Consider the following 16,185-nt stretch of genomic DNA (forward strand, 5'->3'; position numbering starts at 1 on the left):
ATTCCTTGTACTTTTTTTCTTTTTGCACTGTTATCTTTTTTTCAACCTTTCCTTCTCTTCAAATCTTTCAATATTTGCAGTTCAATTCTAGCAAATTGTAGCAATTCTAGCAAATATATGTGTGTGTGTGTGTGTGTGTGTGTGTATAAAATAGCATATGCATATATATATATATAACATTTGCTCTTAGCCAAAAGGCAGAGAAGAAATATAATATTAAATAATATTAAAAAAACACTTATTTTTTAAAAAAATTACACTTAAATTATTTGTTAAAATCACATCAATTTTTCTATATTTTAAAACCTTTTTGGGGTTGTCAAGGTCATATTAGTTTCTGCCTAATATATTTTGGTTTTCCATAAGATGTCCCCCTTAATTTAAATTTGCAGTTTGATACAAAATGCACACACTTAGCTCTTAGGCTGCTACAACCACTTGTATCATATGTCCTGCCTGATCTGAATCTTCCAAACTTCTATTTTGAGCTTTATCTAAAAAGCTCTCCACAGTATTTGTTTACAGTAAAAGATGGGAGACAGTTTCCGGATTTTTAAACCTGTTGACTTCCATCCACAATTTAAAATGTCCCAACACTATATAACAGCTTAACGTTGTCTTTTTCACAGTCTGGAGTCCTTTTTCAAAAATAATTGCAATGAAGTTGGCTTCATAAGAAATGTATTTTAGTCACGCAGCACAGTATAACCTTTCTACCACAAAGTTTCTTTTTTAACTGGCATTCTATTTATAATTTGTATTACGAGTGCTTATCCTTCAGGCGCAATCTGACAAGGGTTCTTTTTTTTGGCCTCTTCTTGTGGGAATGGAACATCATGATAAAATTCCAGAATATTAGCACAACTTTCTACAACATGTATTATTTATTATAGACTCTGAGCAGAATACAGCTTTTAAATGTTCTTTTCCACCCCACGTCTTCATAAATAAAGACTGATAGGAAAGCAGTTTTCCTAAAACATTTACTATATGTATGTGTTGATCTCATTATGTCTGTAAATTGTATTTATCTACTAAAGGAAGTTATTTGAGATCACAAGGAGGGCTTTGATGGGAATTCACTACTGGTTTCTGGTTGGAAAATCTAGCCTAGTATATGGAGCATATCTTCTGATCTTTTGTATCCCCAAGTGTGCCACATTTGACATGGTTTATTTTAATGGGTGGGAAAGGATTATTTCCCCTGACCTAGACTTCTTGAATGGCAGAAAAACAAACATATAAGAATAACACACTGACAGGGAATTATTTATCCTTACTACCCCATCTGTACAGTGTCTCTAAAAAGCACGTCAAATATGACAGCAAAGGAAGAAACAAAACATCTATGGTGTAATTGTGTTCCACAAAAATGGGCAACCGAAACAGCTGCAATGAGGAAGTTACCAGTAGACAGTAGAACAGAGTTGGAAGGGAGGGTCTGATCAACCCTCTGTTCGGGGAAGAGACTCCATACCATTCCAGACAAGTGGCCGTCCAATCACTCCTTTAAAAATTTCAGCGATGGAGTTTACAGCTAGCTTGGGAGTTTTTTAAATTAGAGGCAGAATTATAATATCATACAGTCTTGTCTCTCATACTATTACCACTCAAATGCAGGCTTAGCATTCAATGAATCTGAATTGTAGAAGATTCATGACAGAACTAAAAGGACAGTACTTCTTCACATTTCGTATGGTTGCCCTCTGGAATTTACTATCATAAATGCTGACCAGAAATTACAGCATGACTGTGTAAACTGTGTAACCATGGCCAGGGGGGCTTTTTATCAGGTTCACTTGATTCGCCAGTTGTAGCCCTTTCTGGATCGCAATGCCTTGCGCACAGTCACTCATGCCCTTGTCACCTCCCGACTGGACTACTGTAATGCTCTCTACATGGGGCTCCCCTTGAAAAGCACCTGGAGGCTCCAACTGGTCCAGAATGCGGCCGTGCGGGTGGTTATGGGTGCAACTCATTGTGCACACGTGACACCCCTCCTACGCGAGCTGCACTGGCTCCCAGTGGTCTTCCGGGTGCAATTCAAGGTGTTGGTCACCACCTTTAAAGCGCTCCATGGCATTGGACCTGGGTATCTTCGAGACCGTCTTCTGCCACCAGTAGCCTCCCACCGGCCAGTCCGCTCCCACAGAGAGGGTCTCCTCAGGGTGCCATCGGCCAAATTATGTCGGCTGGTGACACCTGGGGGAGGGCCTTCTCTGTGGGAGCCCCTGTCCTTTGGAATGAACTGCCCCCAGAAATGCGTAAGATCTCCGATCTCTGTGTATTTCGCTGTGCCCTCAAAACCTTGTTGTTCCGCCAGGCTGGGCTATCAATGTAAAGATTTTAATTGGTTTTAAATATGGGATTTTAAATTTGGGGGTTTTATAATTGAGCCAATTATTTAATAATTTTAATAATTTTTAAATTTTGTCTGTCTTTGTGCTTTTAATCAGGCTGTACACTGCCCTGCGTCCTTCGGGAGAAGGGCGGTATAGAAATAAAATAATAAAAATAATAATAATGAAGCCTTGGAAAAGCAGCTCAGCAAATGCAACCGTGCATATGTCAATCACCTCAAGCATATAATAAGGTAGTTAGGGAAAGAGAAATAAAATAATTTTATCATTAACAGCAATGCATTGGAAATTAGGGGAAATAGGAGAATGAGATAATTTCTTTTCATGTTGGGGATTAACAAAAACTCTCTGCTAATAAAGTTCTCTCCTTACGTAATTATCATCTTCCTTTTTTCCAATATCAAACCTGGTGGTCCCGTGCCTATCAGATTAGTAGTGAAACAGTGCCACCCAATGACAAGCTTGTGATCTCAATGCTGAGGGTATGCAAAAATATGTTATCATCTGTACACATATTGGCTAATGTTACATACGTGCTGTTAAATATATTAGCTTTTGCTTAAAGTCTTAGCAGACTAGCAAACGGTGTCATGAAATGTTAAACAGAATAAAAGGAAAATGGGTAATAATTAGCTTGAATCCCTTTTCCTGCTCAGGGTCCTTCCGGTTTTATTGGATTACAAATTGTATCAATTCTCAAAGTATCTATTTGGAAAAGGTATTTTATTCTAGAGGCAGAGATGAGAACTAAAAGTAGATGGACAGAAACTTTATTGACCAATAAAAGTACATTCAATAAAATGAATAACATGAAACTATCTTCTGTGAACAAGAATTATTAGCAACCATTTGTGGGTGAAGCTCACACATAATAATGTAGCACTTTTAGAGAAATAAATGCCACTTTTAGAGAAATAAATGGATCTTGATTGTTTAACAGATAGTGCAAATGAAAGTTATCAGAGTGCCCTGCAAATTTAAGTAAAAGAAGGATAATCAGCTAGTGGTGAATGACCCTGTAGAATTGACAAATGCTGAAACGATGTACACTGTGAATGAAAACTCTTCATATATATATCTTGTTTTTATTTTATTTATTTATTAAATTTATATGCCACCCATCTTGCCCTAGGTGGCTTTCAACAGTAAAAACAACAGTGTAAAATAATAAAATAGTGAGATAGTAAATATGAACATTACAATTAACACAGGTCTTTAAAGAAGGGAGCAAGGTACAAAAGAGGGGGAGGTAGAATGTTTTCCCAGTCTATTAATCAGTCTATTAACCCCTGAAAACATTTCGCTTCTCATCCAAGAAGAAGCTGAAGCTGAACTGTATGACATGCCCACATCAGGGCACCATGGCCAATTGGCAGAGCCAGGTTTTTAGCCCCTATGGAAGACCAAGTGGATGGGTATGGAGCTCACCTCAAGGGAACAATGTTCCAGAGGGTGGAAGCCATGGCAGAAAATGCTCTTCTCCTAGACCCCACCAGTCAGAATTCCATAATCAATGGTGTTCGCATCACGCCCCTTCTTCTTGTGCAAGTGGGGTGGACTAATTCCATTTGGAGTGAGACGATTCCTCAGGTAACCTGGACCCATATATTGTAGCCCACCAATGACCAACAGACTGGCAGCAGATTCAGACAGTGAGGTGGTTGGGGAGGAACGTGAGCCAGTCCTGGAGTCTGGGGAAGGCTCGGACGATGGCTCTGAGTCAGAGGCAGAGAGGGGGCCAAGGCCATTTGGTAGTTCTTTGCTGCCTCCGGAGTCTCCGTAGTCTGACATCAGTGAGGCAGAAGAACAGCGTGAGCTTGTTCCCAGTATGCGCATGTGCAGAGCTGCCAGGAGACAGGAATAATTAAGGAAACAGGATCGACTTGGGAGTAAGGCTTGAGATGATTGCCCCTCCCATAAGACATAAAAAAGAAACCAACGGGATGTGAGCTTTTGCAGGAAACAATTAGTTCATCTGGCCGATTCAAGATTCTGTTTGTGACTCTGTGCCAAGTTTGGCCTTGCCCTGCATCTGGAAATTAGCTTTCTGGCAGCATTCCACGTGAGATAGGTGGGTGTTGATAACCTTCCTCTGAAAGACTGTTTATGAAGCCTTGCGGACTGTAAATGAAAGTAATTTACAGCCGTATGAATTAAAGAGGTTTGCCGGGACTAAGTTTGTCCTGTTTAATTTCTAAGGAAGCCTAGGTCAGAACACCATGCCGTAATGGCTTTTAAAGGTAATAATCAACACCTTGAATTGGACCTGGAAACAAATAGGCAACCAGTGCAGTTCACACAACAGCGGTGTCACATGGAGCACCCTAGGGATCTCAAGAACTGTCCATATGGCTATATTTTGTGACAGCTATAGCTTACAAATACTCTTCAAGTGTAGCCATATGTAGGGTGCATTGCAGTAGTCCAGTTTTTACAGTTACATAGCATGCAGCTAAATCCAAAGCCCGGTCTCGTTGATGTTGCATAATGGGAGGGAGGAGAGAGGGAGGAAGAGATTGTAGAAGATTGTAGAACGAAATGTCCTTTCTTACGTCCTCCTTTTCCTTTGACTTCTTGTCACCTTGCAAGCCTCTACTATACTATGAATTTATGTTGACTGAGGTGCATCACTTCGTTATTTTAAATTTTCTCATCTGCAACATTTTGTAAGTAGATTTATCAATAGGGGTATCCCAAAGGTGCTTTTCAAAAAGCAACAGGACTTCCTTGGAGTTTTTTTCTTGAAAAGTTTCACTTCTCATCTAAGAAGTTTCTTCAGTTCAGTGTCAGCTTCTTTTTGGATGAGAAGCTAAATGTTTTCAAGGAAAAAAAAAAACCATCAACAAAGTCCAGTTGTTTTCAAAAAGCACCTTTGGCACAACTATGATCTGGATGATTGAGAATCTCCATAGATATCAATTGGGACCTACTAACTTTTCTTCCATTGAGTGTGGTGGACCCATTTGTAGGTAACTCCTGTGGGCAAATAAAAAAACCTGGAAGCATATTTACAGTAGTAACAGAAAAGCAAATATGATCTCAGGATGACCTTTCTTATGTTAAAAGCCGCCATTCACTTAAGTTTGCTTATTTTCTATTCAAAAGAGGCTACAGACAGTAACTGTACTTTCTAAATACTGATTCATTTTATTGTTTTTACATATCTTCATCCCTGAAAAGTGGCTAAAGAATCATTTTAAAATGCATTTTAGAAGTAAAATAAAGTTCGTTGTATCGGTTCCTTTTTTTCTCCAATAAAGGAAAAATGGAGTCTCTGGATAAACGATGGACTTATACAGTTAGGTCATAGAATAGATATTGATTGAAAGATAGGTAAGATTAGCCATCTCAATATCTCAGGCATTATAGATCTTTAGATTATTTAATTAGCCCCTTTGGCTGCAATTTTACATTTCATATTTTATGTAGTGGAGTGTTCTTATTTATTTGTTTGTTATATTTGTCACCATTTATTTTTGTTGTATGTTGCTCAGAGTTAAATTTTGTGACCTTATTCGTGGCCTGATTGTTTGCACAGAACTTATACTACTAGCATCACCAGCAACCTAAATGATATCACAGGGCAAGCTGCTAGAACCAGGAAAATAATAATAATAATAATAATAATAATAATAATAATAATAATAATAATAATAATAATAATAATAATAATAATACCTGGTGATGCACGGATTGAAGATAAACAGCAAGAAAAAATCACAAAGTACCGGGACTTGCAAATTGAAGTTGAGCGACTGTGGAAAAAGAAATGGTGTGTTGTCCCGATTGTAATTGGAGCCCTTGGAGCAATACCCAAAGGGCTACCCCGCTATTTAGAAATTCTAAATTTGCCAGACTTGAACATTTTGACTCTACAAAAAACCACCTTACTCGTAACAGCTTACATCCTCCGACGATACCTTAACAGTTCCTAGGTCCTTGGTTAGGACTCGAGCTGCTGAGCTATTAAGCAGCCTCAAAGGCTGTGAATCTCACCAAAGATTAACCAATAATAATAATAATAATAACCTAATCTTCCTTTTTGAGTAAAGCCTATTTGAGTAAACAAGGAGCAAGCAAAATTGTATTAGAGACAATTGGAACCTTAGTAGAATTCAGCTACATATACATTTCCTATTTGCTGGGATCTAAGCTGTAATATAGAGAGCCAGTTTGGTCCAGTCGTTACCAAGAAACAAGGAGACTATGACTTCTACTTCTGCTTTAGGCACAAGATGACCATGAGCCAGTTCCTCTCGCTCAGCCCTAGGAAGAAGACAATGGCAAACCACCACTGAAATATTGCCAAGTACACAGCAGAGACCTGTCAACACTGAATTGAACACACACACACACACACACACACACACACACACACACACACAGAGAGAGAGAGAGAGAGAGAGAGAGAGAGAGAGAGAGAGAGAGAGAGAGAGAGAGAGAGAGAGAGAGAGGGAAGTCATAATATATTGGCTTGCCACATATTCTCTAGAATGAGAGATACTGGCTTGCATTGAGTGTGCTCAGGGTAAATCTGGATATTTGTTGTGCTTGAAAGATATTTGATAAATGTGCCAAAACTAACACTGTCCTAACTGTTAACAAGGAATGTTGCAAGTGACACAGGTAAGACTTGGGTTGGAAATCAAATTTAGTCTTTCCTTAGTTTACTAAAGAAGTTTCAAAATGACATTGAGTTTAAAAAAAACAAACAAACTAGAGATGGAGACTTCTAATTTACATTGAAAATAACAAATCTGATGTTCTTTGACTTTATATTTCCCCCATTCAAACTAGAATATTTTGCCCCTGTACGACTCTGAAAAAGAACTTATTTTTCATTTATTACCTAGAAGCTCTTTAGGTCGTGACACGGTTGGATTGTGTTGGTAAGGAGATTGTTAAGGATAAGCTGTAAGAAGTAGCCATGACAGTGTAGGGTACATGTCTGGATTTTCAAAAAGAAGGATTAGCATGTCAAATTAAGAAACATTACCTGTTATTTAAGCTTTATCTGCATCTGTGCTTTGATTTCCAATATGAAGCCTTTTCCAATATTTTTCATCTAATCTGTGATTCAAAAACACTCGTAAGTAATTGCTATTGATCCCCTGGGATTCCAGGAGCAGATGGATTTCAGGACTAAAGTGAAGTGATTTGGGATTTTATTTTTTTTTAGTACCAACTTAGAGTCACAAGCTTCTCTGCAGAAGGATGTAGACAGTTTTGTTTAAGGTCAAGCTAGCTTTACTTTACTTTTGTTTTTAAAGGCCACCCTACTGCAAAGGGTTTATTTATTTTGAGTTTTGCTAATGCACGTCTTAACTGGTATGAGATGGTTGGGAGCAATCATCTGTGTTTCTTCTGTTTATTACATTTGACATATAATTTTGAACATCACCATTTCTATTAAGTTTGTGTCTTACTCATTTGCTGCTCTAAAGACACAACATTTAAAGAGTTGGCTCATTGCTGGCTTTTTCCAACAGAGCTGAATTTCAGTCAACTTGAAATAATGGGCAAACAAGCTTGCTTTTTTTTAAAAAAAATCAATAATAGTGCACATCAGCCAGTTAAATTGTTGTTTATATCTGGATATAATTAAAGTATGTAGCTCAGTGTGTGATTTTGACTGGGTTATGCCCTTTTGTTTCAGATACATTTAGGGCTAAGTGAAAATTATTGTGGTTCATTTTGTTGCCCTTATCTACAAGAACCCTAGCTTGCAATGTTAAGCATGCACAATTTTTAATCTGGTTTTATTTACAATTCTATATATATATCCACATTATTTTATTTAATCAAATTCCATTTTTTAAAAATTTCACTCATAGACCATAATAAGATAAGAAAAGCAGTCAGGATTATAGTCACTCCAACAATAACAACCAGATATATGAGATATAAAATAAGAAAAATAACTAAAAACTAACATTTCTACTGCAATAGTATGACATTACAGCCCTGAGGAAATTTGATTTATATTAATACTAAAACTGTAAAAAATTATTAAGCATACCATTTAGTATTTAAAATAACAAAAACAATATAAAAATAATACGAATATGTAAGAATATGGGAATGGTCCTTATATGATTTTCTGATTCTCGGTAGAATCAAATCCTGACAAATTCTATCTGCTATTTTCACAAAATAGCAATTTATGCAGAGAGTAATGAATGGTCATAGAGTTGACCTTTCTGAGTTGGCAATGTTTAGCATACTGGAGAAATAAGAATATTTAAAATGCTGTTATAAAATACTAAAGTAGAGCATGAGTGGCATTTTCAACATGCCCAGATTCACAAGACCATTAATGTTCCAAAAAGATGCAGGAACTGCCCTTTTGAATCAACCAACTGAAAAATACAACAAAAAATATAACACTAAGTCTTTGTAAGATATGCATCAGGTGATATTACCATGTATGTCTACCATTGTCAACAAAAGAAAGATTTGGCACAAGTTAAATTAGCCACTTTATGGCCAACATTTGCTGCTTATGAATCGAAGTAGCCTAACACCATCTCTAAGTCAATGAGTAGGAGAGAGAGAAAGATGTATAGATATTAAACCCACCATCAGTGGGTTTAAACCATCGTGATGGCTTCCATACACACTGGAATCCATCCTCTCAAGTTAAAAAACAACTAGACTTGAAGGAAAAAGCTCAACCATTGGCTGAAAATACAGTACATACTGATAACCTAACTGCAGTTTTATTACATCCACCTGAAAGTGCAAGCCAGCAATTATGATATACTTAGACTGAATACAATGCAAAGCGACAGAGTCAAGAAAAAAGCTAAGCTGAGTTTTCTGCCTTTTCAAGTTATCTGAAATCAACTTGCCATTGCCTCAGTCTAGTCAACAGTTGGGTTTGAGTGCAGACTACGTTAAGTAGTGATAGATGCATATATGTGTAAACTTGGGAAGCACAAGAATTTTTCTATTCATTACCACGGGGTACCTGATTGCACATTATGTTGTTATTATGGTTGCAATTGCATTAATTGGAGAAAAAGAGAGAGAATTTCTCTGTTCTTTTGAAATGGCAAGGATCTACTGTATATGGTTGCCCAGGTTCATTTTAGTTATATGCACGATACTTACATAGGAGATTTCCTTTTAATAATTTGGCTGTTCTGATTGATTCATGAATTTCACCTTGTCTGCCTTTTATGTTTCGTAGTTTTAACCTGATTTTTAATTGGGTTTTAAATAGTTAATTATTAGGTGTATATTTATTATTGTATTTTGTTTACCAAATTGTTTGGTTCTTTAATTATGTGAATGATATTGAATAAATAAATAGATAAATAAACTCAAATATTGCCTGATTCTCAATGGCTTTGGGCAGCATCCAAGAATCAAAGAAACTGAAGTTGAAGGTCATACTATGCTTAAGCACTGCTAGCTACCTAAGATAAGCTGCAGGGCCATGTCAGATTGATTGATAAAGAGAGTTTCAGAGTTTTCCTTAAGTCAATTTGATCCTTGGACTCTTGTAGTCACGTTCTACTATCCTCAATAAGGCTGAAGTTAGTGCAACAGCTGAGACTGGGCATGGGTTTGAGCAGGAACCAGGAATCCAGAAGGCTACCCAGATTGCAGACCTGCTTCTTCATGAGTAGTGCCTGCCAATTATGAAACAATGTTGGTGGCAACAGAGAATGCCAATGTACGAACAGCAACTCTGACTCAGGTTCAGATTCATCCTAGTCTGGGAGGTAGGCTATTCCACAGACCAAGTTACCCCTGGACCAAGTGTAGTGTTGTGACCCAGGCCCAAGTAGGTATTATCAGGCGCAATCAGTTCCAAACAAACAGACTTTACTAGAACAGCTGAGAATTAACTCATTCTCAGCGTAGTCCAAAGTAATTCAAAACAAATTCTTCATAACACAATTCTTCAGCCTTATCACCAACCTTGGCCTACTGTGGCAAACTGCCAAAGGCTTTTCTTGGCAAAAGTTCAGAAGCAGAAGACGCCAACAAGAAATAAATGCAGCAAGACAAGAAACAAATCTATCAACGTTGTTTTCCGACAAAGAGCCCAAGAGCCGTTGCTGGTCTTTTAAGCCTTATGGGAGGGCCAATCATCTCTTGGCCTTGCTCTTTTTGCTTTAGCTGCTCTTGCCTTCTGGCAGCTCTTCTCATGCATGCACTAGGAACAGGCTCCTCCTGTTCCTCTGCCTTTCTGCTGTCAGACTCTGGAGGCTCCGGAGTCTGCACATCACTCCCAGATGGCCTGGCCCCATCTCTGCCCTCCAATGCAGAGCCCTCATCCGGGCCTTCCCCAGCCTCCAGGACTGGCCCATGTTCTTCCTCAGCCTCCTCACTGTCCAACTCCACTGCCAGCTCTGCAGGCTGCTGGCGGACCACAACATGTAGCTTCTGAGTTAGCTTCTGAAGCATTAGCTTCAAGGCTAATGCCATGTGGAATACATTGCAATAGACCAAATGGGAGATGACCAAGACTTGGGGGACAGTAAATAGGGTCTCCTGATCCAGGAATGGGAACAATTGATATACACAAATGGATTTGTACAATACTTCTAGGGCATAAATGGCATCTACTCCTTGACCAGGAGCTGAGAGTTCAGGAAGATTCCCACATTGCACACCAGTTCTGTTGGGATGAGTGCTATTCCATTAAAAATGAATGATGGAAATTCCCTGAATGGCCCCCAAATCCATAGCCGCTATGGTTGAATCTAAGCCTTTCTCATCCATCCATAAGGAGATTGATAAGCTTATTGATGGGAAAAGATAGAGGAAAATAGAGGAGGCATTGACATCTGTCATGAGTGAAATATCAGGACTACACATGAAGTTCCAATTGAACTAATTTATACTAATCAGAGGAATATACTCAATTAATAGTTAGCACTATCTTGGCACTAGTTAAGGTCAAAGGAGTTCAAGAGGGATTGGACTTAATCCATTTGTGGCTATGTAGAAACTCTTTTGACTCCATCCTTAATTTCTACCTGTCCTTCTTCTACAACATCTGACAACTCAGGACATAATATGACCAACATGCTGACAATACCTAATTGTACCTTGCTACCTCAGACTAGGGTGGCTCAGTGGCTAAGATGCTGAGCTTGTCGATCAGAAGGTCAGCAGTTCAGCAGTTCGAATCCCTAGCACCGCATAACGGGGTGAGCTCCCGTTTCTTCTCCCAGCTTCTGCCAACCTAGCAGTTCGAAAGCACGTAAAAAAATGCAAGTAGAAAAATAGGGACCACTTTGGTAGGAAGGTAATAGTGCTCTATGTGCCTTCGGCATTTAGTCATGCTGGCCACATGACCACGGAGACGTCTTTCGACAGCGCTGGCTCTTCAGCTTCGAAACGGAGATGAGCTCCGTCCCCTAGAGTCGGGAACGACTAGCACATATGTGCAAGGGGAACCTTTACCTTTACCTTTAACCCTGCCGATTATTATTGACGACTACTACCGGTTTGCAAATTGTGGTCTGACCATTTTGAATGGTGTTCTCTCAGATCATCCCTGAAACACAGATAGTTGGAAGTTATTCCTTTTCTATTCTCTTTACAGGTAGTTCTTGTCTTAACAACCATTCGTTTAGTGACCGATCAAAGTTATAATAGCACTAAAAAAAGTGACTTATGACTATTTTTCACAGTTACGACCTTTGCAGCATGCCCATGATCACGGGATCAAAATTCAGATGCTTGGCAACAGGTTCATACTTACGGCCATTGCTTTCTCCCAAGGCCATGTGATCACCTTTTGTGACCTTCTGACAAGCAAAGTCAATGGGAAATCCAGATTCACTTAACAACCAGTTACTAACTTATCAACTGCAGTGATTCACTTAACTATGTGAAAGAAAAGTTGTAAAGTGGGGCAAAATTCACTTAACAAATATCTCACTTAAACAACTAGCACGCATGTTACCTTTACCTTACCTCAGACTAGGGTAGATATAGTTAATATTATTTCCTGTGTCTGAATCTGAATGTGATATTAAGTTACTGTTTGTACATTGCAGTTCTCAGTTACCACCAATGTTGTTTCTTAACCATGAAGGAGTAGGTCAGCAATTTGGGTGTTCTTCTGAATTTATGGTTCCTGATTAAATCCATGCCCAGGCTTAGCTGGGCACTAACTGCAGCCTTTTTGAGAGTAGTGCAACCTGACCACAAAAAAACAAAGGATCACTTTGACCTCTCATTGCTGGGAGCGTTTTCAAGCAATACAGAAAACAGAGAGAGTTACTGAGATCAGCCTAATCAGGACAAAGTGGCATGCTTGAAGTCCACTGTAAACTAAAGTTAGACAAATGCCTAAGATAAAAACCACTACTATTTGAATATTCAGCAGACTTCCCCAAATACCATTCCACAATTTACAGGTCAACAAAGCCTTCTTAATTTTTTTATTATCAGTATGTAAATATTCTACAGTATTTAATTTATTATCAAAATTTATGAATGTTAAGTTATAAATCAAAAGATACTATTGGAAAAAAAATATTATACTGTTTGGATTAGAGGGTATTATAGAGCAGGGGCCTCCAACCTTGGCAACTTTAAGATTTGTGGACTTCAACTTTAGCTTTGCTGGCTGAGGAACTCTGGGAGTTGAAGTCCACAAGTCTTAAAGTTGCTAAGGTTGGGGACTCCTGTTATAGAGGATAAATATTGTTACAAATGAAGACAAATATATGTGACCTAGGATCATGTTGCAGGATCCAGTGTGCTTTGGGCTAGTCTCTGTGTAGTATTTATGTGGTGCCTGGTTGTGTGTGGCTTTTTAGTTGTTGATTGGGGTGTTGATGGCTGGTTATTAAGTAATTGGCTGTTGTTTCCTTGTCCTGCCAAGCCCTTGGCTCCTAAGTACTTGATAAGCTGGTGGTAAATCAGCACTCCTCTTGACTGACAAGGAGCCTATTTTCCCAGGCTTCAATCATAAGAGGGCCCCTAAATAGCCCAAACCACACATTCTGCTAAGAGAGAAGTTCCCTGAGGAGCGGCTCCAGGACAAGTCCAAAAGCTTGGAAGACTAAACCTCTGGTCCCGGTGACTGACCCAGATTGGATTCTGCATACATATTGTTTATTGCTAAAAGGAATAGAATGTATGATTCTTCTGACAGACTGTGAATCTTATTTTTATTACTGTACTACAGAATTCTTTGATAAAATATAAGTTGGTGCATTTTCCTTAAGGATGCAATCCTATGGTTCCTGGGATAGCGTATCTATGCCTGGGGAACTGTTAAATTTGAATTTCGGGAGAGAAGTCTGATCTTAGATGGAGAGGGCTGCCATTGGATTTCATATTCTTTGCCAACTCTCATTGTTCAAGCATTAAAAGTATGGAAGTTAAAGATAAAAAGTAACAGAGTTGGAAGGAACTTTGGAGGTCATCTAGTCCAACCCCCTGCTCACACAGGAAACCTGTACTAGAGATTTGAACCACCGAACTGCCAACCTTTCTGATCAACAAGCTCAGTGTCTTAGCCATTGAGCCACCTAGTCAGGCTAGATGAAGGCCCTATGAAGTTCAAAAAGTCATCCTGAAGACTTGATAGGGGAGCACACATAGTTTGAGGGTTATAGATCTTCTGCCTACCCACAACAGATAGGAAAGTTTTGAACAGTATTTAGACCAGAGGTCTTCAAACTTGGCAGCTTTAAGACTTGTGGACTTCAACTCTCAGAATTCTCCAGCCAGCATGATTTAGACGGTATGATTTATCTTATTGTCTGCATGGGTAATTCCATAATAGAAGAAAGATTGGCAGCCCAAGGTAATAATTAAAACAATGCATGTCCCTGACTCCCTATTTTATTTCTTTATTACAATTATTTGTATCTGATCAGAAAAAACTGCCCTCCCAGATCACTTACATGCAATTGTCATGGAAGAATAAAAAATAATATTTAAAAATAAAGAAATGAGTAGAATCTTTCCACAGTGCAACTCAAGTATTGGATGTTTTCTCCTCCCTCTCTCTTCTCAGATGTTTCTTGAAGAGCATTGGGGCACATTAGGATAAGAAGCAAAGACTTCAGCTGAGCAGGCTTCTGTAGGCATCTTTCTTCCAAAGTAAGTTAATTGAAAACCAAATAGTCCTTTGTTTTGCTATCAATTTAAATCTAGCCATGTGGAAGATACCTAAGTAAGGATATAATAGATGATTTGGGGAAATAAAAATATTTATTTTGAGGCTGATTTACAGTGTTAAAAAGACAAACAAAAACTTAGTTTGCAACTTGGCAGTTGTGGGAAGCCATCCCCTCCCAGAAAAATGAAATTTTTAGGAAATATTAAAAAGGCAGAATATTGTAATGCCCTAAAGGAGAAATAGAGAAACATGCTCTTGGAGACAGAAAGCAGCTCCCAAGTCTTTCTTAATAGCCCCCAGGAGATATTTTATGCCCATTGAGAAAGATTGGGCCAGCCTATCTATAAAACAAAGACCTCCAGCTCCAGGATGATGGGATTAAGACATGACCCCTCAGATCATAATAGGATTAACGCTCTACCATCTAGTAGCAGAGCTCACCACATTGCACAATCTCCTGGGGACATTGAATCACCTTCCAGGTTTCAACCAAACGTAGCTCAGACAACCTACAGATCCAGCTATGACCCCTACAACATCCAATAGAATACATGTTCTTGCACAGGAACAGGAAGCTGAAGTTCAAAGCCCAAGATAAGGTATAAAAATCCCTCACTCTCAACTCCATGTGGGCAGCTGCCCAGAACCCATATGGTTCTGCTTCATCAATAACCCATATTTCCAATCAGCCTCCATGTTTCCAGTGTCTTTCTCCTGGATTGGAACTGAACCATATAGATATTTCTTCCAACACAGTGTTTGCATTCTGCTTTTCTAAAGAAAACTAGTTTTTTCAATATTCATTGTCATTCCTTCCAGTTATTTTTTTCAGACAACTGATTTATTTAACTATTTTTACATTTATTATTCTCATGGAAATTCTATATGACTGTTATTTTAAACCAATATTCCTCAACCAAGATAACCTTATCAGTGGAATTTCCAAGAGCTGGTAGAACAATATACAGAAACTGAAGGGAAATTAGTTGGGAAAGATTACTTTAAATTTTAGCATTCACGCATTGACCTCACTTTTTCAAATATTTATGGGATTACTCTCCTACAAAGGTTTAGATTGAACTGCCAATCTAGAATGATAGGCCAGTTATTACTCACTAATCTCCTTGCCTTCAAACCCCAAACAACAATCCCTTCTTAAGCTCCTGATACAGACAAAAGTGCAGTGTTCCTTATCACTGTATATGCCTGAAGAACTTCATGCATGCTAAAAGTTAGGAAAATGGGAAAGATTAAGTGAACAAATAAGAAAAAGTCAAGTTTAAACATTATTCATTGATACTGAACAATTGGGGAAGAATTATTTCTTAGGAAAGCCAAACGACTTAACTATAAAAATGTTCTGAAAACTGTAAGTGCTTTTAACCCTTAAAAATGGTGCTTGATTTTGTAGATGTATATGTACTGCAGCTGTAGTAGTGTGCATGTCCAAAAATTTAATACTGCTGGATTTTTGACAGTGTTGCAGTCAGAGATGACCCAAGAGCTGAACCAGGTTGAATCAAAGCCAAGGAATAATAAGAGCATATCTAAGGAGAACTCATTGATCAGGAAGAATGCTGCCTGTTCTTGGGGAGAAGACAGTCTTTGTTGACAAAGATGTTCCAAGTGCAGTGGTTATAAAACATCACAAATGGGAAAGAGTGCCTGAACACAGAACCAAATGCTCTTATCCTGGTAGATCAACCTCAACAACCTCAACAA

At 38.4% G+C, this 16,185-nt stretch overlaps 1 long non-coding RNA gene across 2 annotated transcripts in view; it reads left to right on the forward strand.

Annotated features, from left to right (window-relative positions):
• LOC117679252 (uncharacterized) overlaps positions 1-16,185 on the forward strand; it is a 54,531-nt gene extending 38,346 nt beyond the window's left edge. For both annotated transcript variants that reach the window (XR_009622261.2, XR_004595330.3), the window contains exons 2-3: positions 14,359-14,444; positions 15,942-16,185. This is a non-coding gene — a long non-coding RNA (uncharacterized LOC117679252). The remainder of the gene's footprint in view (positions 1-14,358; positions 14,445-15,941) is intronic.

This window comes from Pantherophis guttatus, chromosome 2, assembly GCF_059756535.1.
Source record: "Pantherophis guttatus breed Tessera chromosome 2, ASM5975653v1, whole genome shotgun sequence".
Classification (NCBI taxonomy): domain Eukaryota; kingdom Metazoa; phylum Chordata; class Lepidosauria; order Squamata; family Colubridae; genus Pantherophis; species Pantherophis guttatus.